Below are 21,949 nucleotides of genomic sequence, written 5' to 3'. Positions count from 1 at the left end.
TTAAAACACTGCCAATATGTTTTATTAAGTCATATATATTTCTACTGAACCTTTTGTCTTTTTTTTTTTTTTTTTAAGAGAGGGAAGAAAGAGAAGGGGAAGCAGGAGGAGGGAGAAAGGGAGAATCTTAAGGAGGCTCCACACCCAGCGCAGAGTCCAAACTCGGGGCTCGGTCTCACGACCCTGACACCATGACCTGAGTCAAAATCGAGAGTTGGATGCTTAATCAACTGAGCCACCCAGGCGCCCCTCTATGGAACCTTTTGGTTCAGAGAGAAGCTTAGCCATTAAAATTACATAACCAAAAAATTCAAGACTTATTTAATGTAATGAATTTACTTCTTCATGCCTTATTCATTTAATTAAATTTAAACAACAAGAAAACATCAGCTTTCAAATAAAGAGACTTAGGTCTACATTTTGTGTTGTTTATTAAAATGCCATTAATCATTGTTTGTTATACATATTAGTCTGCTCATTACAGAATAATTTCCAACATGAATAATTGTTATTTTTTTCTGCTATAGACTCTAGCATTAGAAAATAAGCTTCTTTAGTACATGACCTCAGTCAAATAAAAAAACTAAGGAGCCCTCTTCATTCCCTGAGGCAATGAATCAGAAGATGTTAAACTGCTTTGAATGCTGGCCTAAGTTATCAGTATATTAGCTCTCAACAATGGATGTCTCTTTCCTTATATTCCATTATGTCCTCTAACAGAGCTGCTAACTTTGAACGGAGTATCTTAGTAGTTAGTTCTCTTCCCTGATCAACTTACAGAATGGTTCTAACCGTTCACCCGAATCTACTTACACACAGGTTACAAGAAAGATGCACAAAAGATTAACACCATTTCACCTCTGAGAGGTGTATCTCACACAGCTGTCTTCCTCTGTCCTGCAAACATGAGCTACTGTCCTTGTGTTCGCTCCCTTCTATACTGATAGGTCAGATTTCAAGTAAGAGAGCCTGAATTACTAAGCAAAAACACTTGACAAATAACTGAGAACAAACTTCCTGATTTAGAAATGTTATTCTGAGAAGAAACGACATGAGGGTTGATGAAGATCAATCACTCTCAACCATTCTGCCTCAAACAGAACGTAAGCATCATTTTAAGTCTCCATTGAGTCTTTCTTGAAGTTAAATTTAAATTTTCTCAGAATAAGGAAGGATTCAAGTTTATTTTAATAAACAAATATTTCAAATTATATAGCTGTAAGAATAACAGAAGGCATGAATTGTTAAGTACGTGTGTTGGGCACATGGGGTTTAATTATACTGTTCTCTCTACTTCAATGTAAGTTTGAAAAATTCTGAAATAAGGAAGTTTTAAGACTATATACATTTATGGTATACAGTTTTCTTTTCTTTTTTTAAGATTGTATTTATTTGAGATAGAGCAAGAGCAAGTGAGAGAGGGACAGAGAGAGAGAGAGAGAGAGAGAGCGCACAGCAGGGGGTTAGGGCAGAGGGAGGAGAAGCAGGCTCTCCACTGACTAGGGAGTCCAACTCAGGGCTCCATCCCAGGACCCTAGGATCATGATTTGAGCTGAAGGCAGAAGCTTAAGCAACTGAACCACCCAGGCGCCCCTGGTATAGTTTTCCACTATATATTGGCTTCCCAAATGTAAACTGCTTCAGATAAGCTAATGAGATCTCAGTCGAATATATTAATTTTGTATATTTCATATAATACTATTATATAACTTTGTAATAATAAAATAACTACAAGGAAACTCCAATGCAACATCTCAACTTAATGCTTTTCTATCTACAACACTAAGTAAAAGTTAAATCCCAAGCAATTACAGTTAAAGACCACACAGCCTTACTATAAATATTTTCAACAAAATATTAAAAACATTTTCAACAAAGTACAAGCATCTCCTATTAGTCAAAATCACACTAAGGCAAAAATAACAACCATTCATCCAACAAATTATCTCGCCAATCCAACTCTGATTTATCCACTTTATTTTTATCTCTATTTTAGAATTCTCCACTATTTTCATCTAACTATATTTTCAATATCTCCTTCTACCCTTTCACCCTTTTTCATTCCCAAATATCACCTCTGTCATTTCTGTAGCCCTCTACAATTTGAATCCTTAAGAAATACGTTCACATAGCTGGGAATATGTAACTCGGGTCTAATACCTTATTTTTCCCTTTTCTTTCAAAATAATCCCAAAAACCCAATGAAACCCTGAGTTTCCAGGATTCCTAAATTAACCAAAATAGTACATGCACTAAATATAAATTGATATAAATCCTTTAATTCCTCATCCAAAAATAAAGCTAAGGGCAATGGCACAGAACTACAAGCTTACAGACAAACGTACCAGGTTACCTGCTAGCACGCTTTTGAATCAAATTTCAGATTTCCCCGATTTACCCTCATTCTTACCCTATTCCTTCAGATCAGGGTGTTGTTCTGGGCATTGGGTATCATCTCTTGGCATTCTTTCTAAGGTTTATAAACCAAAAGGTAAACTAGAACTTCCAAAGCCCACGTAAAATGCGTCACAAGACTGTGCTGTGGGATTGGGAAATTCCAGACAGCAATGAAAATTAACAAAAACACAACAAAATAAGAAACTTTAAATCTCCAAGCGAGAAGCTTTTATTTCAAAGTTTACCAAGGGCACCAGGACTGTAGGTGAGTCAAGTTTCTGGACGGCTACTGTGACCTCGTCTCACCAATACTCTGACCTACAGCTCTAGTCCACCATCCCTGGCATTTCTATCAAAACTATTCAATGTTCCAGGAAGTCTAGCCCATCAAAATATTAAAATGCATCACCTTCCAATTTCAGAAATAAAATCCCACCTCACTTCCAAGCCATATGGCTCTCAAACCTTTGCTGAAATATGAAGCCACATCTATTACAGAGGGCGACTCATTCAACATTATTTAAAAGGTTTTAAATTTCAAAACTCGGCAGACTTCTAAAAATAAAGGAACAGATCAAATGTTGATGCAGCAGTATAACATCTTAATCTACCATAATTAGAATGATTTACAATTTTTGTCTTTAACTGGAATGAATTCAACTTCAGCATTTTATGGCCTTTGTTAACTAAAGGTAGCCTCTAAAAATCTTCGTAAAATGGGAAGCACGGTTGAAAGTTGTTCCCCAAATCACACGGAGGTCATTCAAAGAACTTAAATCGAATATTTCCCTCACTTTTCTCTGCCTCAAGAAAAACAGCACTAGAGTGGCTCCTAATATTGTTACAAGATACGTATAATGCAAATACTGGTGAGCAAATATTGTACTGACCTAAGTTCTGAAACATCAAGCAAAACATACATTGAAATGACTTTCTAAAGACCTACACATATACAAACACACATGTACACAAAACACAATATATAAGCTAAATTCTATTTCTCTTAATATATGTCCATCCTAAAAATATAAAATGACTTTTTAAACAAAAATGTTTTAAAATGTCATTTGGAGGCATGCAATATGACCTTGTTATAATGCAAAGAATTCTAACTCTATCTGGTGCCTGTGTATTAGTTTTTTCCTGTTGGGTTTTCATTATGCCACATCAAAACACATACTGTACATGTAAAATGATGGTAAAGGTGATTTTAAGACCCCTAGGAGAGTATCTTTTCATGTGTTTTCTTATTAATGACCTTTACACTGACACTTCATTAATACTCATCTCCAAGACTGTCATCAGACATAATCAGATACCCATCAGTGAAAGCCTGATGTGACAGAGTGTACTCTTTGGTTCTTTAAAATGTCAACCTTAATAGGAGCAGGGGGGAAAACCAAGGTTCTACTGCAAAATAACACATCTACCCAAAGTAAAATGGAGAGAGGGGAACCCGAAACATCATTTCCATCATCTGGCACACAAATCAGATCTTCGCAATACTCCTTTCTCTTATTCCTACCTTTCTAAAAACCTGTGCATGACCAAATCACGATAGAGGCCCCTTAGAAGAATATTATTGCACATCTACTAATGCACTAAGGGAGAGGCATATAGAGAGAGAGGAAGCATTTAAGAGAAAAGGATCACTGATAAGCAGAAAGTAATAAGAACCTATCCTCACAAAAGTACATGTACCCGGTACAACACTACAGCTGAAAAGCAAAGAGAAGCAGAAGAAACACTGGATGTCCTGAGTCACTTCTGTCTCCCCCCTCCCCATGTCCACAGTTCCCCCTTCAAGCCCCACTCCCACCAAAACCTCCCAGTCCAGAAAAAAGGACTGGGTAAGTATGCAGTGCACTGGTATTTAACAATGAAAACAGGATATGATTTCTAAATCTATCTCTTCTTCCTGCCTCTCTCCAGTAACCTCCCTCACCCACCATCCCACAACTAAAGCATGGGAGAAAGAAACGAGTGATAAGCAAGGACTTTCTAAAATGGTTTTGCATATTGAAAGAAACTATGATGACTGAGACTAAAGAAGGCCAGATACATGTTTAAGAACAATAGTTATTACATTTGAAATTACGGAAAGCTATCAAATATTGGAATCTGGACATGGTTCAGACACTTGAATATGTTCAGTAAATCAATATGAAAACAATCATTCAAAAATAGTTTTAAAAGCAACAATAATTATAATCTATTAATCGTCTGTATAGTTATTAGATTGGTAAAAGAGGTGAGATACGGCAGAACAAAAGACTTATCTTGAACTAATGCAAGAGATGCTTCCTTCCGCAGTCTGCAATGCTCTAAAATCTTGAAGTCTAGTTGCCAAATTGACATTAAAATCTTACGAAAAAGCATACTCCTTGACCAAAAGACACATTATTTTTTCGGCCACCAAACCTGAATAAAAAGAATGCTTATTTAAGTATAGACAATATTGACGAAAAGAAAGCAGTATCACCAATGGAAAAATAGAAAAGAATACGAGCGTAGACGAGGGGAATGCTTCCCAGAGCAGGGCCCTGAAGTAATCCAAAGGCACTTGCCCGGACTCCTTGCCAGGACTTCAGCTCTTTTCAAAAGCAGCTGAACAGCATAAAGAGAAGAAAAAGTCAAGTCTGTAATAACTGGGGGAGAAATGTTGAAAAATGAGATAAACAGAAACCTGAACTTTTATTGCTTCTGATGAAAGAGCTCACGCTATCCCCTCTCCTTCTCTCTCTCTCTCTCTCCATCAAACTGCCTATCCACAGACTTGGGAAATTATGTCCCGTTTTAAATATCTCATAGGAGAGCAACAGGCAGGAGCCCCAACTGTCAGACACTTGTCTGGCACACAGACATAGTGGAGCTGGCTCGGCAGGAGCTCAAGCTGTGAGGCTCAGCTAATTCCTATGGGGGTGAGCAAACCAGGGCACTTGGCCACTGCTCCCCATGGGGGCCACTGAAATGGTGGGACCTTCTGAGACTGAGCCCCAGGTATGGCCATTATGCTTGATCCAGGATCTGGGTTTTCCTTCCCTGTTGCTCTTAGCAGAAGAAAGAAAAGGCAAGCAAAATGCCAGCCTCTCAGTCCATCGGTCAAGGAAACACCAATTCCTGGCTGCCTGTTGTCGTGTTTCCCTCTGGCCAGTGCCAGTCTTGCCATGGAATCCTAGACGATTCATGCTCGGAGGGCCGGAGAGAGCACAGAGCCCTAGTGTTTCATTTTACAGACAGAGCAACTGAGACCCGGAGGGCTGAAGTGAGCAGCCTAAGGTTTCACAGGCGGGGGTCCTGTCCCCCAGGTTGGGGTCCGAGTCCCCCAACAGACCTGGGTTCTCTCTTCTGCCCTGTCCTTTGGCCGGCACTTTGGAAGACCTTTGTTTCACAGCATCATCCCCCTCTCTCCTCTGTCCATCCACACTCCTCCACAGATCTGTCTCCTCTCACCAGCTAATGCACTTTCATTTTCAGGCGAGCCGCCTCACTCTTGGTTTTCCTGGGCTCAGCTCCTACCAGCCCTTCCCCATTTCTGCCTCAACAGGATCAAGAACATCTCTGGTCGTCCTGACCGAGCGAAGCAAAGGCAAGCAGCCCTGACTGGGTATCGCAGCCACTAACAAAAGCAGTGAGAAGTATTTAGGGTTTAAGAGTCAGCAGTGGGCAGAGGTACGTGATGCGCAAACGTAATATCTGGGGGCTAGACGAGAGATTTAAACTAAAGCGCTTAGCCAGAGGCCAGTACCTAGTCAGGACGAGGACGGGAGCCTCCTGCAGCAAAATCATGCTCAGGTTACATCATTAGTGGAACAAGGATATGTATTTGTTCAAGAGGGAAGTCAGACAGATAGAACCTGTAAGAAAATAATGACGGGATAACCTTGCCATCTCAGTCACGTTCCCTGGCTTTTTCCCAAAAGTTCCTTTTTAAATGGGTGTGAAATTCACTGGGAAAAAAGCAGCAGAGGAGATGGCTGAGCTGAGAGCTGCTACTTCATATATTGGAACTAAATGTCTATAAAAATAATGTAAAAGGAGTCATCTAATTAAACACTTAGCAGGAGTGGGGAGAATGAGAACAGGTAAGCTGAGCAAGGCAGGCAGAAAGGCCGTGCTGTAGTTTCACAAGGCTTCAGCAAGAAAGAGGACACGCGGTTTTGAGTCAACTTTCAACTGCATGTATAAATCACATTTCCAGTTTGAGAAAGATCAGGACTAGCTAATCTAGATCACTCTAAAATGAGGGGGGGGGGAATCATTCTCAGTCAAAATGCTTAGAAAAAAAGATATAGAGCAAATTACTCAATCATGACATTAGAGGCAATAATGCAGCCAACTGTTTCTTTAAACATCTTGGAAAGCCAAGGAAAGAGAACCCAAATTGACATTTTTCACATTATGTTTTACTGCATAACATTCCAAGGTTACTTCACACCTCAAGATTGGGGTTGGCAAATTATTCCGAAATTACTTACTGCTACAGGTATACAAGTGGTGACCTCGCACATTTTCCAACCCTTAGTAAGATAACAATTCTCAGCAGTGCATTATAAACCCACAGAATAATTCCTCAATGAACTCATCTTTATACAGTTATTTATTGTCATTATATATTAATGACTACATTTTTATAAAGTCTATAAAAAGGGCACAAGATGTTTTCAAATGGGTTCATGTATAACAGATGTGAAAAGGAAAATATAAGTTGGACAACAAAATGGACAATGGGAATTGTATGAGTTTATGAAATGCTGCATTATGAGTTCTCAGTCTGAGATCCCTGGACCAGCAGATTCGTCCAAATGCAGTAAAAGAACGCCATTATAATAAGGCTGCAGAGTAAAACTAAAACATAACTTTGGGCTAACATGCTATTAATTCAGTGTAATAACAAGACTGGTTATCAAGTAGTAATCCAAATTTCACAGTAATCCAAACAGCTTCATGTCTTTGGGGAGGAGAGAATGGTTATTGAATGAGTGCACATTACTGGGCAAAATCTTTCAAAACTTAGGGCCCACTGAGGAGATGATCAGGAACATTTCAAAAGAACTTTCAGATGGCAAAAAGATTTTAAAAGTTATCTTCTCAATAGTCTCTCATAATAAGAAGGTGTACTGAGCATGTACTCTGTATCAAATACTGAGCAAAGCACTTACATGAATTATTGTCAACCTTCACAGAACCCTGTAAGGCAGGTAACACTGATCCTATTTTCCAGATGAGAAAACTGAGGCTAAGTTAAACTCAATAACTTGTCCGAGGTCCCACAGCTAATAAAACCATCTGAAACCTGACCCTAAACCCTGTGTTCGTAACCAATATCCTTATCCCATCACTCCCTTTAAAGGACTACTTGGTACTCTAAATGTGTTGCCATTTTTAACTGATTTGTTTTCATTAAGTACATCCGGTACCTTGATAAGAAATATAAAACTTCCAACACAAAGGTTTTAAAACAATCTCATACACTTTAAAAATCTTAATGGCAGAAACTAACTGGTAAATTGCAAGACCACAATGTAAAAGAAAAATGTCTAATCTGTTTTAATAAAAGCCATGCTTAAAAACTGTTACTCTCTATTGATATTTCTGATTCTTTGTGACATTCCAACACATGAAGTACAGTATCTTATAAAGGGACTTTTAAAAAATACCACATTTTGCTGACTGTAGTTAAATGTGGGATAATAGTATAGATCAATCCAAAAATCTGTCATCTGAAGAGGAAAAAAAACTTATATAACGATATCTTTCTAATCTTAGTTGAGAAAGATACTGACTACCACTGTTTCAGTATTTGTCTTTTAGAGTATATGCTACCGAAGGAGGAAAGTCAATGATGCAAGAAGAGCCCAAGAGATTGGATTCAATGGTTCTCCTAAAAAATCCCGCTAAACAAGTACTCAGATACAGAAAACAATATCCAACCACTTCTAGTTTAGAAATATATGGCAGAGAGTAGGGCAAAGAATCTAAAACTTTTCAGATAATAAAGTCAAATTAAATAGTCAAACAAGACTACTCAAACAGCGTCAAGTGGGGACTGAATTCTCCAGACAATTTTTCAATATTATTATTGTTGTTGATTTAATTAGCCTGACAACTATTATTACCACTTATACTTTTGAGGTAGTTTTTAAAAATCATTCTATAAAAGCATATTATTAATTATGCCATATAAGAACATTTTAAGAATATACAATATATCGGTATGTGCCAATAATACCCAGTCTACAGAGTACAGACCCATACTGCCAAAATAGTAAGTTTCTCAGGTTAACCTAAATTTTTGAGACAGAGATTGACAGACCTGCATAGGAAGGTGTTCAGTGTATATACCTAAAGGACTAATGCTGACATTCAAACTATGCCAAAGTATCAATCTTGATACTATTTTATGCTGTGCTAATACGTATTATACCCGTGCAGAGACAGGCTTTGGTACAAAAGTGCCAATTAAGACAGCATATTAAATTTAAACTCAATAGAAATAAGGCTATTATATGCTTGAATGCATATATAATTAACATTTTTTCTTTAAATAAAAGTTCTAATCAGTTCACATTTTTAGTAGTGATAATCTCATGTTGCAAACAGCACAGCACCCTCTGCTGCATCTGTTCTAAGACGTATAAAATTCCCACAAAAAAAGGATAGAATCAAAGTAAAAATGAACCTTAGAAATCAATAGGTTGATACTCTTTTATTTACTCCAGTACATATTTTTCAAACGTTAACTCTTAAAAACAATTTTCACTTAAAAAGACCGCTAAAAATGTTATAGTAACAACTGAAGTAGGTCAGGAAAATGTTTTAGTTTGAAAATATTTAAAATAGTGAACAAACAAAAACAATACTGGTTTCCAACACTTTTCATTCAAATTATAATAATGTTGTCAAAAAAATTCTTTAAGGATGGCATGGCCTGTCATGTTAACCAAATTTCACTTTATTTAAATCTGCCTTGGCTTTTTGCTGCAGATAATTTTAATTGATTGTGTAAGTGCTCAGGAGTACTTTTTCTGATTCAAAGGGAATTTACCATTACTTCTAAGAATTTTTAAGTGTTTTGTGAAAGGGTGTACAACTTATACAACTTGAAAACAGAATGATAATCAGAAATAAGTTATATTAAATTATGAATCTTAATTTGAATAGTTCAAAATTTCTACTTAAAGAAAAAGCTCCCAGGAAAATAACTCCAAAAGTATATTTTACTAAGGACAAAAGCGAAGGATGCCACCTGCTTCAGACAGCCCCTTTGTGAACCACTGGAAGTCCCAACACAATGCACTAGAAATGAAAGTGACACCTGTTTAAAGCAGCCATCTGTCCCTAACAAGCTAGATTTAGCCAAATCCACTTAATCTCGGATTTCCAAAATATGGGAACACTATGCACCTGTGAACAGAGAGGAATTTAAAATCTGTTTTGCCATGGCCACTGGGAATCTACACCCAAGAGTTAAAGGCAAATTATTCCATTAGGGAAACTAAGTTGTTGTTTTTTTTATTTTAAGTAAATGGAAATAGAACATTTTTGTCTAATGTTCAGCATAAAAACAAACAACTAGCAGACTTATTTTAATTTAAAGGTTTACTTCCTTGAAGACTCTTCACAATTTAAAAGCTTTCTTCTTTGATATTCTCGTTTCTTGTAACACAGTCTCACTATATATGCCAAGAACAAAGTAACACTTCCATTAGCCTGTTTAGGAAAGATTTTTTTTTTTTTAACTCTTCTCATAGTATGATGCTACATTCACCCTTTTAAATACACACACACACACACACACACACACACACACAAAACGCGCCTGGGTGGCTCAGTTAGTTGGGCAACTGCCTTGTCTCAGATCACGATCCTGAAATCCCAGGATCCAGTACTGCAGAGGGCTCCCTACTCAGCGGGGAGTATGCTTCTTCCTCAGACCCCCCCCCCATGCTCTCCTTCTCTCTCAAATAAATAAATAAAATCTTTTAAAAAATAAACACACCCACTTACACTTTAAAAATTTGAAGAGCAAAAATCATACTCCATCTGCTAATCTCTTCAGCTAGAAGTTTAGAGAAAATCTCTCAGAACATCAGCTTTCTCAAGAATCAACAATGTTACCAAAAAGTAACTTATCATCATTTACATAGTACACTGAATCTATCTTGATCAATGATTCATTCATTTATTTAACTGCTAATTTTTTAATGGTAAAAAGTTAACCACACTGAATTTGTTTAGGGTACAAGGATGTTTAATGTATAAACTATAAACCTTTTGAGTACCTGAATACAGGATTATCTGAATACTAGAGGAATACTGCTCTTTTTTAAATTAGGCATAACTACCACATATAATGAAAACATTGTGGAATGATGCACTTTAGGAATGCATTTTAGTTTACTATCTTATGCATGTAAATGTACTACATAAATATGCCTACACCACTTAATGAAATTCATAGGCAAAGCAATCTCAAAAGCTTGAGATAGGCATTATGACATGCAATGAATCACAGACATTTAGCCATTCAATACAAGTTATAAGTAACTCCTACTTAATACCTTTCATTTTAAAGCATGGTCACTTTCACAGATTTTAATTAGTCTAAAAACGGAGAACACAGGAGAATGCCAATACATAATATAGTTCTTGCTAGGAAAAACATCACAGAAAGAAGAAACTAAATGCTAAGTATTCATCCTTGTGTTAAATTTTAAAATTTATCATCAGCTTAGTATTTCTAGGGACTATTTACTCAATCCATACAAATAACACGGACATACTTGAGCCCAAAGCACCTCTTTTACAAGGCAACTTTTATACCACCTATGTGCTTTTAAAAATGGGTAATAGAATTCAATTTAAGTTCTGCTCTCAGATCAACTTGTGACTGAAAAATCTAAATTATGGAAAACTTGAGATAACTGTAATGAGTGAAATGCCTCAAAAAAGTTCTTGGACACTGCAAATAAAAATATTAAACCATAACATTAAAGCATATAATCCACTGAGCTGAAAACATACTATGTAAATGGCATAAGGTCTCAAACTGTCTCAAGACAGCAAAACTCCTATTAACTTCAGAGACAGTTTATAGGACCCAGGAGCTTCACCATCCAAAAGTGTTCAGGCATATGACACTCATCTGAACAGGGAAACAAACAAACAAAAAAATACAAGTTAGTATTAGAGATTTGCATGGAACCCTGGTTGGGGAATGAATATAAAGAAATTTGAGTCCTCTGAGAAAGACTTCCTCCATCCTCAGTTAAAACAGCAATCACAAGGCAATGAATTGAAAGAGGAGAAGTTTTTTGAAAACCCCAACTCTGATTTTACAAAATATTAGCTTTAATGGCGTTACAATTACCCAACCTGCTCATTGACAATCTCAAGAATAATTAATACTGTCACATTATTCACAGGCTGCTCTGTTAGGTAAATCAATATGTGTTTGCTGTGGGAAGGAAGACTGTTTAAATACGTATTTTAAAATTCCAAATTGGAAACTTCAATATGTGCAAATATAATAGCACATTATATCTGTTTTAGCACACATTCATTATCAAACTCTTTACCAATAAGCTACTAATTAAACGTTAGGCAGAAAGACGGAACAAATTTACAGGATCTGTAAAACTGGGTTACCTCTAGCCAAGAGCCCTACTACTTGAGGGCTGATAAGTATTCAAATCTACAGAGAAATAGATTTTTAAAAGACAGACTTAAAAGAAAAAAGTTCTCTCTCCTCAGCAGCTTTAAGTCACTGTCCAAAGAAACCAAACAGTAAACAAAAAAGAATAGGTTAAGTACACACATGCCTAGATCTTAACAACCACAAAGAAAGTGAAATATACACACGTTTCAAGTTGAGAAGCTTCATACATTCTTTATGAACAACTTGACTTCAATTTCAACTCTCAAAGGAAAAGGAACAGAGAAGATGAGGGGGGGATAAAACACAACTCTTTAAAGTACCACTGTCACAAATAACATTGTAAACTGAGTTCTCACAAAGCTCCCTGATGCCCTTTCCCTATTTATCACACACACCGTCTCCTAACCACAATGAAAACTCCACTGTGGGGAAGGAGGTTCATCAAAGTGAAATGGAACCTCACTACTACCCCTCCCATCTCCACATGAAGGATAAAGCACTGTCAATAACTACTAACCCAAGTATCACAGATGCCCTGCATCTGGTTTAAATCACAAGCACACACGCGCGCACGCACGCACACACACACACACACACACACACCCCAAAAAAGAGAGAAAGAGAGAGGAGAGAGACTTGTTTTAAAAATCTCTTTTCCAGGGCAGCGAAGAGCCCAGCGGAGAGGCCCCTGGTTTCAATGTGTGTGCAAGGGGTGTGGGGGGAGAAGAAGGGGGGGAGGGAAGAGTGCTGAATGGATATTAAGACTGTTTGCAGCACAAAGAAAACACAGTTTTAAAAGAAAAAAGAAACCGTGCAGCTGATGATGGCAAAAGCAGAGCAGCCCATTTAGCACAAGGCAAAGAGGGGCAAAAAGGAAGGGAATAGGCGGTGGGAAAAGTTCCCTGTTGTACGAGGATAAAAATAACAAAACCCGTAACAAGGCCCCACAAGTGCACAACAACAACAACAACAACAACAAAACACCACCTCTCGGGTCCCCCCGGCACGCTGCTGTCTATCTGGGTTTGGAGAGAAGCAGGAAGCCGGCAGCTTCGGAAAAGAAGAAAATTAAAGGAAGAAAGAAAGCGAGCCTCTGCCTTCACCTGACCCTCCTCCTCTGAGCCGGACCTAGGGGAGAGCTCCACCGTCCGCGTCGGGGAACTGGGGCTCCCTCTCCCGCTCGGCTCGCAGCCTCCGGCGCTCCCGCTCCATCCCTGAAGCGCGGCCGCCGAGGGCCGGGGCGGCGCGGCGCCCACACCCCCGAGCCAGCCGCGGCGCGCTCGGTCCATTGTAAACAAGCCGGGGCACGGAGCCCCTCGGCGGCGGCGCCGCCGCGGCAGCCCCCGGTGTCAGGAGTGAGACCCCCGCACAGCCACACTCGGCTCGCGCGCACGGACACACACACGCACGGACACACGCGTTCACACGCAGCCACACGCTCCCACACACATGTAGAGACCGAAGAATATTCACCTTGGCTGTGGATTATTGTGGTGTTGTTGGTGGGTGATGGAGATGGTGGTGGTGGGGAGGAGGAGGAGGAAGAGGAGGAGGAGGAGGAGAGGAGTAGTTGTTGTTGATGGGTAACAGTCGCCAGGACTACGGTGACTATGGCGCTTGATTCACAAGGCAACGGTTGCTATAACTCACAAAAGAGAGAGAGAGGGAGAGAGAGAGGGAGCGAGAGGGAGAGGGAGACACTCGCACGGGGAGGGGTGGGGAGGGAAGAGGGGAGGAGGCGGGCCCGGCGAGCCGCCGGAAGGGGCGGGCTCGGCACCGTGACGGACAGCCCCGAGCCCGGGCCGGGGTGGGGGGGCGCGGGCGCGGGGAGCGGGGAGCGCGAGGCGGGGTTCCGAGGAAGGGCTCGCAAGAGCTGCGCTTAGGTCTGGCAGGGGCCGAGGTCACCCTAGAGTCCTCTCGGAGGTGCGCTTACTCCTCGCGCTGACGAGGCAGCAGGGGGGCTGCAGGGGCGTGGTGCGAGGGTACTTTCTGCGAGGCGAGAGCCGCCAGGCCCGGCAGCCAGCTCTGCGCACAGCAGCCGCAGAGCCGCGAGAGGGTAACGAAGAACCCGGGAGAGGGGGTGTTGAGGGCGATTCCAGACACTTTGTGGGAGACCAACTACGGCGGGCAAAGCATCCACTTTGAAGAGCGGTCTCCTCCCCCGCTCCTGGCCTGGAACGTCATTTCCGGAGCGGAGCGGGCGGAGGGTCCCGGATGTGCCGCCGCTCTGCTTTTTTTTTTTTTTTTTTTTTTCCCAACCTTCTTTTTCCCTTTTTTTTTTTTTTTTTCCCTTCTTCGTTTCTGAGGTGCCAGCGGTGTTCCCACTTGCATCCGCTGTCTGGCTTCCAGCATGCCTGGGCGCTTCAGAGCTCCGGGGTCCGCGCCGGACTGGAGCGTCCGAGCCGCCTGCGCCCTGCTGCTTGCGGCGCTCCGGCCCGCTCCCGCCTCCTGCGGCCCCGACTCGGAGGAGCGCGGGCGGCGGGGGTGGGAGCGAGCTGCCTCCGCCGCCATCTTAGAGCAGCGAGCCCGGGGCGTGTAGAGGCCGCGCGCCGCCTCCCGCTGTCCCGCCGCGGCTTGGCGCGCGGACGGCCGGGGCCGAGCCCGTCCGGCCCCCGCTCCGGAGCGAGGGGAGAGGTGCTCCCTCCCTCCCCGCGGCGCGGGCGGCCGTCCGCGCGGGAGGACGAGCGAATGCATGGCGGTCCCCCTGGGCGGAAGCGCTGAGGGGCGGGGCAGTTCACACCTGCCGGGGAGAGCACCCCATTCGTTTCTGCCGCACCCACCCACCCCGAAGTGAGCTGCTCTGCCGTCTTGAAAGTCCACCGAACCGGGGGACCCGAGCTCAGCCCGCTATCCTATTACCTGCCTCGCCCTCGGCCCTATTGACAACCTGCGGTGTCTGTGTTTCCGGCTGGGTCGACGAAGGGCTTCCTCGGTGACGGATGCGGTTAGCACCACCGGCTCCCGAGCCCAGCCGCCCCGAGCGCCCGGTGCCGGCATCCTGGTCCAGTTCCCTGCACGCAGGAGTCCTGCAGGCACACTCCCCTGGGCCCTGCCGATGCCCCAAACCTCCGACACAGGCAGCTAAGCTGCTTAGCCAAGACAATAACATTAGAAGCGGAGCCTAAGGAAGTCAGTTCTCTGGAGGCTTAATTTTTGCACCTGCAAAATAAGGGATTTGGGCCGACATAAATTCCCAGTGCTAAAATAATAACAGCGACCATTACTGAGCGCTTACGCTGCCCCGGACATTGTGCTTAGTGTTTTACATACATTATCTCATTTAATCCTCGCAGCGCCCCTGTTAGGTACGAAATACTCTCATTTTAGGGAAATCAGACACAGAGTCCTTAACTAGTCGGTGGTTTTATGTTACTGCTCCGTGCCCTGGGATATTAGATAAGGGTATTTTAGGAAGCAACTGTTGAAACAATAGATTGAAGAAAGTGATGTTGCCCTAGGTAATCAATCTCGTAAGGACTCACAGAGGCTTATGCTAGTGTGTTACAATGTAATAGTGAACGGGGCGAGCACAGTGCTAAAGCCAAAAGGTTTCAGGACTCACTCGCTGGTACCAGACCCTTTTAGTCCGAGGCAAATGACAATGCAGTGACCAATAGTTGTTAACCGCTCCAAACTCAGAATTATAGTTTCGACATACGCATGGAAAATAGGTATGCATTCCAGCTGTGTGAAAGCTGGTGATCATTCTGAATATTCATTTCATTGCATTTACAGATCTATGTCCTCTGTTCTTGCAATGGTGTGCAAGAACACCCACAGCACTGAAGAGCTTTGCTTTTTTAGTTGAATTGCTTGATACAGTTTGCCTGGCCCTTCCCTCGCTAGAGGCTTTTGCTTCTTAACTGCTGGCAGTGAGCGCAGTTGTAGCTAGTGTCCTCTCCACCCTTTAATTGACTGCTTTCAATCTGCAGGCAAGAAAACCATAATGACGCTTGTGCACAACTGTGTCCCAAGAGTATAAATAGGTACTTTGAGGAACTCTTAGAAAAAGTGTGACCTTTATGTGAGGACGTTTTAACACCAGCCTTAAGCTGCTTAGAGACTGTTTGGTTTTTGTGTTTTGTTTTGTTTTGTTGTTTTAATGTATTTCTTGATTTGGCCTTTTCCTGAGTTAGGAATAGATAAATTTTCAATGTTACTGCCCTACTGAATCAGTTAACTAAGCTACAGGTTCAAGCTCTAGATTCAGAAACCGGCTGGATTATATATGTATGTATGGTTTTGTGCTATAACTAGTTATGAAAGGACCCAGAAATCCCTTTACCTCTAATCAGTTGTGATAGGATCTCCTTTTTGATCATTTTCAAGCACAGTTACAATTTCACAATATGGTGTACATATATTTCAGAAATAAATTACATAAATCACAGAAAAGACCCAGCAGCGTCTAGCTTTGATCAACCTGTTACAGGCAATACACACTAGCCTTAATAAAAAAAAGACATCTAAACAAAAAAAATATGTATTTTATATTCCTTGACAATGAACTGCCAATGTAACAATTATTTATTGAGTACCAAAAGAGGGCCAGACATAGTTCTTGTCTATAAAATGCTCAAAGTCGTATCTGTGAATTTAAAATGCTGTGTCCTTTGAACTTGGATTGTTTCTGCTCTCAACTTGGACTGATTGTCAGAAACATCATTTCAAGGGTAAATTTCCTTTTCAATATTGTCATTAGGTTATTTTCTCTTATTGATATCTGCTGCATATTCAAGAACTAATAAATGAACATTAATGCTTGTAAAAGGAAAAGCGGCTTATGAAAAAGTAAAATACTGATGAGGATAGGTTTACTTCTGAAAAACTGTATGTATGAGAGTTTTGAAAATTAACGTATTGGTCTGTCACAGCTTACCACGGAATTGTGGTGAATCCTTGTATAAAGCAGAAACCACTTCTGTTTCACACTTTTCATTTGATTATAATATCCGATTCTCTTCAGTTAAGGGACACCTAGAAGTTTTAATTCTCATATGTGAAATGAATAGTTTCATTTTAACCAGTATTTATTGAGTACTTATGATATGCAGAGCCCTGGGGAATTAAACAACTAGAGTACTAATTGCCTTTACTAGGTCTGAAATTCTGAGGATGTATGAATTATCAATAATGATAGAGGGCCGCCTAGGTGACTCAGTCAGTTAACCATCTGCCTTCAGCTCAGGTCATGATCCTGGGGTCCTGGGATTGAGTCCCACATCGGGCTCCCTGCTAAGCAGGGAATCTGCTTCTCCCTCTTCTTCTGCCTCTCCCCTTCATGTGCTCACTCTCCGGCTCTCAAATAAAATCTTAAAAAAAAAAAAAATGATAGAGACTTGTAAAGGCCAAGGTAATTCAGAACTGTACATAATTTACCACTTTTCTCTGGAGAAACCCCAAATCTACCCATCTTCACCCAAAATATATTTTGGTTTTAAAAACATTGCAGTAAATAAATAAAAATAAAAATATTGCAATATTTTTTCTTCTGGTGGATTGGTCTTTCTAATTGACATTTATTCATTCATTTATTTATTTATTTTTGAAAATTTTGTTTATTTATTTGACAGACAGAGATCACAAGTAGGCAGAGAGGCAGGCAGAGAGAGGGGGAAGCAGGCTCCCTGCTGAGCAGAGAGCCCGATGCAGGGCTCGATCCCAGGACCCTGAGATCATGACCTGAGCAGAAGGCAGAGGCTCAACCCACTGAGCCACCCAGGCGCCCCTCTAATTGATATTTAATCAAATATCTTTCTGTATCTTTCTAATATAAATCAGGTGTTTACTCAGCAGTCCTGAGGTATATCTTACATCCTTACATCCTTATATATAACCAGAAATTAAGTTTTTACCCCAGCACAGAAAGATGATAATAGAATCCTATGTTGACTAGCTTTTCTCAAGACCAGAATACACACTTGCAGCTTTTCCCCTTCATTTAATGCAGAATGTCATATAGAATATTTGCAACATTCAAATCAAATAAATGGAGGGGTGCCTGGGTGCTCAGTCAGTTAAGCGTCCAGCTCTTGATTCTGGCTCAGGTCATAATTTCAAGTTTGTGAGATCAAGCCCCACATGGGGCTTGATGCTCAGCACGGAGCCTGTGTGAGATTCTCTCCCTCTGCACCTCTCCCCACTCTCGTGCTCAATAAATGAATGAATCAATAAATAAAATCTTTTTTTAATAAAATCAAATCATTGGAAACAGCCCAAATGCCTATCAGTAAGAGGATGGAAAAACGAATTGTGACACATACGTATAATGGAAGACTGCTGAGCAATGAAAAGCAACTGGCTAATAGTACGTAAGACAACATGAGTGGATGAATCTTAGAAACACTATGTTCAGCAAAAGAAGCCAGGCACAAAGTACATGCTGCGTGAATCCATTTACAAAAAGTCCAAGAACAGGGAAAACTAATCTGTTTTTAGTGTTGAGTACTCAGTGATGGCAGGGGTGATGAGATGGGATTTACTGGAAGTGCACGTAGGAGGACTAAGACGGCGTGGAGTATTCTGCACTGTCCAAAGCCAGAGTGACTAGCCTCATGGCTACTACAATCTAATTGTAAATTAAAATTAAATTTAATTTAAAAGTCAGTTCTGCTGTTGCACTGGTGACATTTTTAACTTATTTGGTGCAGGGAGGGGTGGGTAGTGGGCAGAGAGAACCTTAAGCAGGCTCCACGCCGGGGCAGAGCCCAACACAGGGCTCCATCTCACAACCCTGAGATCAGGACCTGAGCTGAAATCAAGAGACAGATACTAAACCAACTGAGCCACCCAGGTGCCCTTCACACTGGCAACACTTTAAGTGCTCTGTAGCCACAGTTGGCTAGGAGCTACCAAATTGGACTGTCAAGCTACAGAACATTACCACTGCAGAATTTTTGTTAGAGCGCTGTTCTAGATTTTGTTTTAGGTTTGTTTAGAATTTACATGTGTGGTTACAATTGTCAAAACTGTATACAGTGCACATTATATATGCATTATATGTTAGTAATACCTGCCCCCAAGGCCCAGAAATCACTAATAGACGTATTTATTACAGTATCACTTACCCAGCCGAACCCACTTTTTCCTTAATATTTTATTCAGCACTGCAGAGAAAAGGATAAGTAATAGATAGTAAAATTATCCTTGGAAAATCTTCAAAAATGTGTTAAATGTGACCATACGATAGATAACATTGATTCGCCACTCAAAGAAACAAGTTCTGCCACCTTACGATCCTGAATACATCTAGAAACCAAAGGAACTCCTTTTGAGGGCTTAAGTGAATGCTAGATGATTGAAGAGATTTTTTTCCCTATTTCCCTGCTGGAATGGAAATAAATGTGTTGGATATCGTGTAATCTCATTCTGAGGTAACATTAGGAGTATTAGTCCATGATCAGGTTGAGAAAGTCATGTAAACTCTTGAGGTAACAGTGCTCAATGCTTTTGGAGGTCCAAGAAAACATGGGTAAATCAAGGATTAAACAGTGAATGATCTCAATTCTAAAATTCTAATGTTCATGGATTTTCAGACATGGCACGCCAGGTGGATTGGTTCAAAATTCTAAACATAAATGTTCTTGTAATACTTTTATGAAATTAGGACATTTTGGGGGGTGAAGAAATACTTCCTATAAATTTAACAGCTACTTCCACCATTTCTTAACTTTGTGAACTGAAGGTATATTTTTACAAGATAATGAGTTTGAACTGTATTAGAGATTAATTCTTACAACTTAATCAGGAATGTCTGCAAGAAAGTATTTTTTTACTCAATTATTATCAAAAGTTCTTTATCAAAAATGTGATTTTATTTTACCCAGTCTGTAACTGGCACAAAAATGCTTTTTAAGTTGGTTCTCTCTCTCCCTTTATCTTTTCCCCCCTTTAATGTAATGTACATTCTGGGAAAAAACATCTCCCATGTTCCTGTAGGACCATTATTCCTATTTAAATATACTAAAAGTAGCTTCCCACTGGAATATGGCAAATATCTCACCCTCCATCCACCAACATCACAATACATTATAAAGCCTAAATTTAAATAGTTTTTTAATACTTATATCAACAGTTAAAGCATTATCACTGAATTTTTTTCACCCTTTTATTTTTTTTACCAACTTACCTCAGCCACTAATAAGGAAAAAATAGACTACTTACTCAAATTACATGAATCTGTCTCAACGCCATTTTGTTTTGTTTTAAAAAGACAACTTGCGTGCATGGAATATTTTTTCCAAAATTTTGTTTTGTTTTGTTTACATTTTCATTTTGAAGGACAGGAACACAAAAATATACATTGTACAGTGGAAAGTTTAAAACATTTGTTTCTAAGCGTTGTTGAAATTTTAGCTAGAATTTTCTTCCATAAAAGAGATTAAAGTCATTTTTAAGACTCCTAGATCTGACTTAATGTGTGAAAGCACCTACTAGAATTTGGTTTTGGAGACCTCCAGCCCCACATCATATCAAACATAGTAAAATGTACTCATGTACCACATAAAATACACATAATTAAGAACCGAGTTACAAATGACATAATGGTAAGTTTGTAGGCATCTAATTATTTGTTCATTTTGATCTGTAGCTTTCTTTTCATATTTTGAAGTCAACTTTTTTTGAAGATCAGCATTTTCAGAGAAGCTTGGAAAATGTGTAAGTCCTGAATATTGTGCTTCGTGAATAAAATGGCCCTGAAATTTAGCAGGAACATGGAATTTTGCAAAATTTATCTCTTAATTTATTTTTCGTTCTTCCTATGTGAGGTAGAGGAAGTGTTAATTAACCAAAAAAATATGGAAATCCACTGAGATAACAAAATTACAGTAAACTTCAAATACTGGTTTCATAAAGATGAGGGGGAAAAAAGGAATGTAATCAAGAAATAGAAAAATTATTTTCTAAGATGACTTAAGTGTATTTGAACTCAGTACCCTAATTTGCTCCTATAATCTTTACTTCATTATAAAATTGCACATAAAAATCAAGACAATTGGATTTACATTGTCAGGATATCCTATTTGTAGCTTCAAATGTGTGACACAATAATTATAGACTTCTTGTTAAATGTGATACCATCCTTCACCCACAAGAAGTAACCCTTAAAGAAAGAACCCTAATTTAGTTGAAGATTGATGAAAGACAAGAAATATGAATGTGAATAATTTAAGACAATATATAAAAATCTGACAAGGGATTTTTCATAGAGTTAAACATGCTTATTTTTGAAAGTGAATAATTTTTTTAGGATTAAGTTCTTCCTGAAATCCAAAAAGATAAAAACGAAACACCTAAAATAACCAGGTCATTTTCTTTCCAGCCAGTACTGATTCAGAGACCCAACAGTGTAATACCAACCACTGTGTTTCTGGAAAAGCCAGAAAATACATCAGCTTCTAAAGAACCAGCTATGGCGTTGACAGAACTGAATGATCATAAACAAGATCTAAAACGGGCAGCTTCATCTGAGTAGGCATTCACTCTGCTGAGGCACACTCACTTTCTTGGCCAACTAGGGACGTTATCCAATATAAATAATTCTTATAAGAAAGTGTTTAAGTTAACTTAGTTGTGTAATCAAAACATTACAGCTTATTAGTATTTCTTGAAGATAAAAACAACTTCTGTCTTGGGCAATCATCTTTGAGAAAGAAATATTCTAAAAGTTTATTGTAGACTTCAAAAGATATAATGCTTACCTGTCCGAAACAGGTAAGGCAAGCTGGGAGTTGTAACACTTTTGAAAAGGAAGGGAACAGGAACTGAAATGCTCTTCATCCAATGCCGATGGTAATGGGTCAATATAAAGGTGAGAGAAGGGAGAAATGTAACCAGAAAATATAATCAACTGAGGTGGTTTGGGTTTTTTTGTGTGTTTTTGTGGTTTTT

At 39.9% G+C, this 21,949-nt stretch overlaps 1 protein-coding gene across 1 annotated transcript in view; it reads right to left on the bottom strand.

The window, feature by feature from the left end:
- RFX3 (regulatory factor X3) overlaps window positions 1-13,692 on the bottom strand; it is a 281,939-nt gene extending 268,247 nt beyond the window's left edge. The window contains exon 1 of the mRNA XM_032866534.1: window positions 13,532-13,692. The gene's annotated coding sequence lies outside the window, so the exon portion shown is untranslated. The remainder of the gene's footprint in view (window positions 1-13,531) is intronic.
- Window positions 13,693-21,949: the final 8,257 nt, after the last annotated feature.

Source organism: Lontra canadensis, unplaced genomic scaffold, assembly GCF_010015895.1.
Source record: "Lontra canadensis isolate GAN:19392208 unplaced genomic scaffold, GSC_riverotter_1.0 scaffold31, whole genome shotgun sequence".
Taxonomy (NCBI): Eukaryota; Metazoa; Chordata; class Mammalia; order Carnivora; family Mustelidae; genus Lontra; species Lontra canadensis.
The sequence above is the reverse complement of the archived record's forward strand: the minus strand, read 5'-3'. Positions and strand labels throughout refer to the sequence as shown.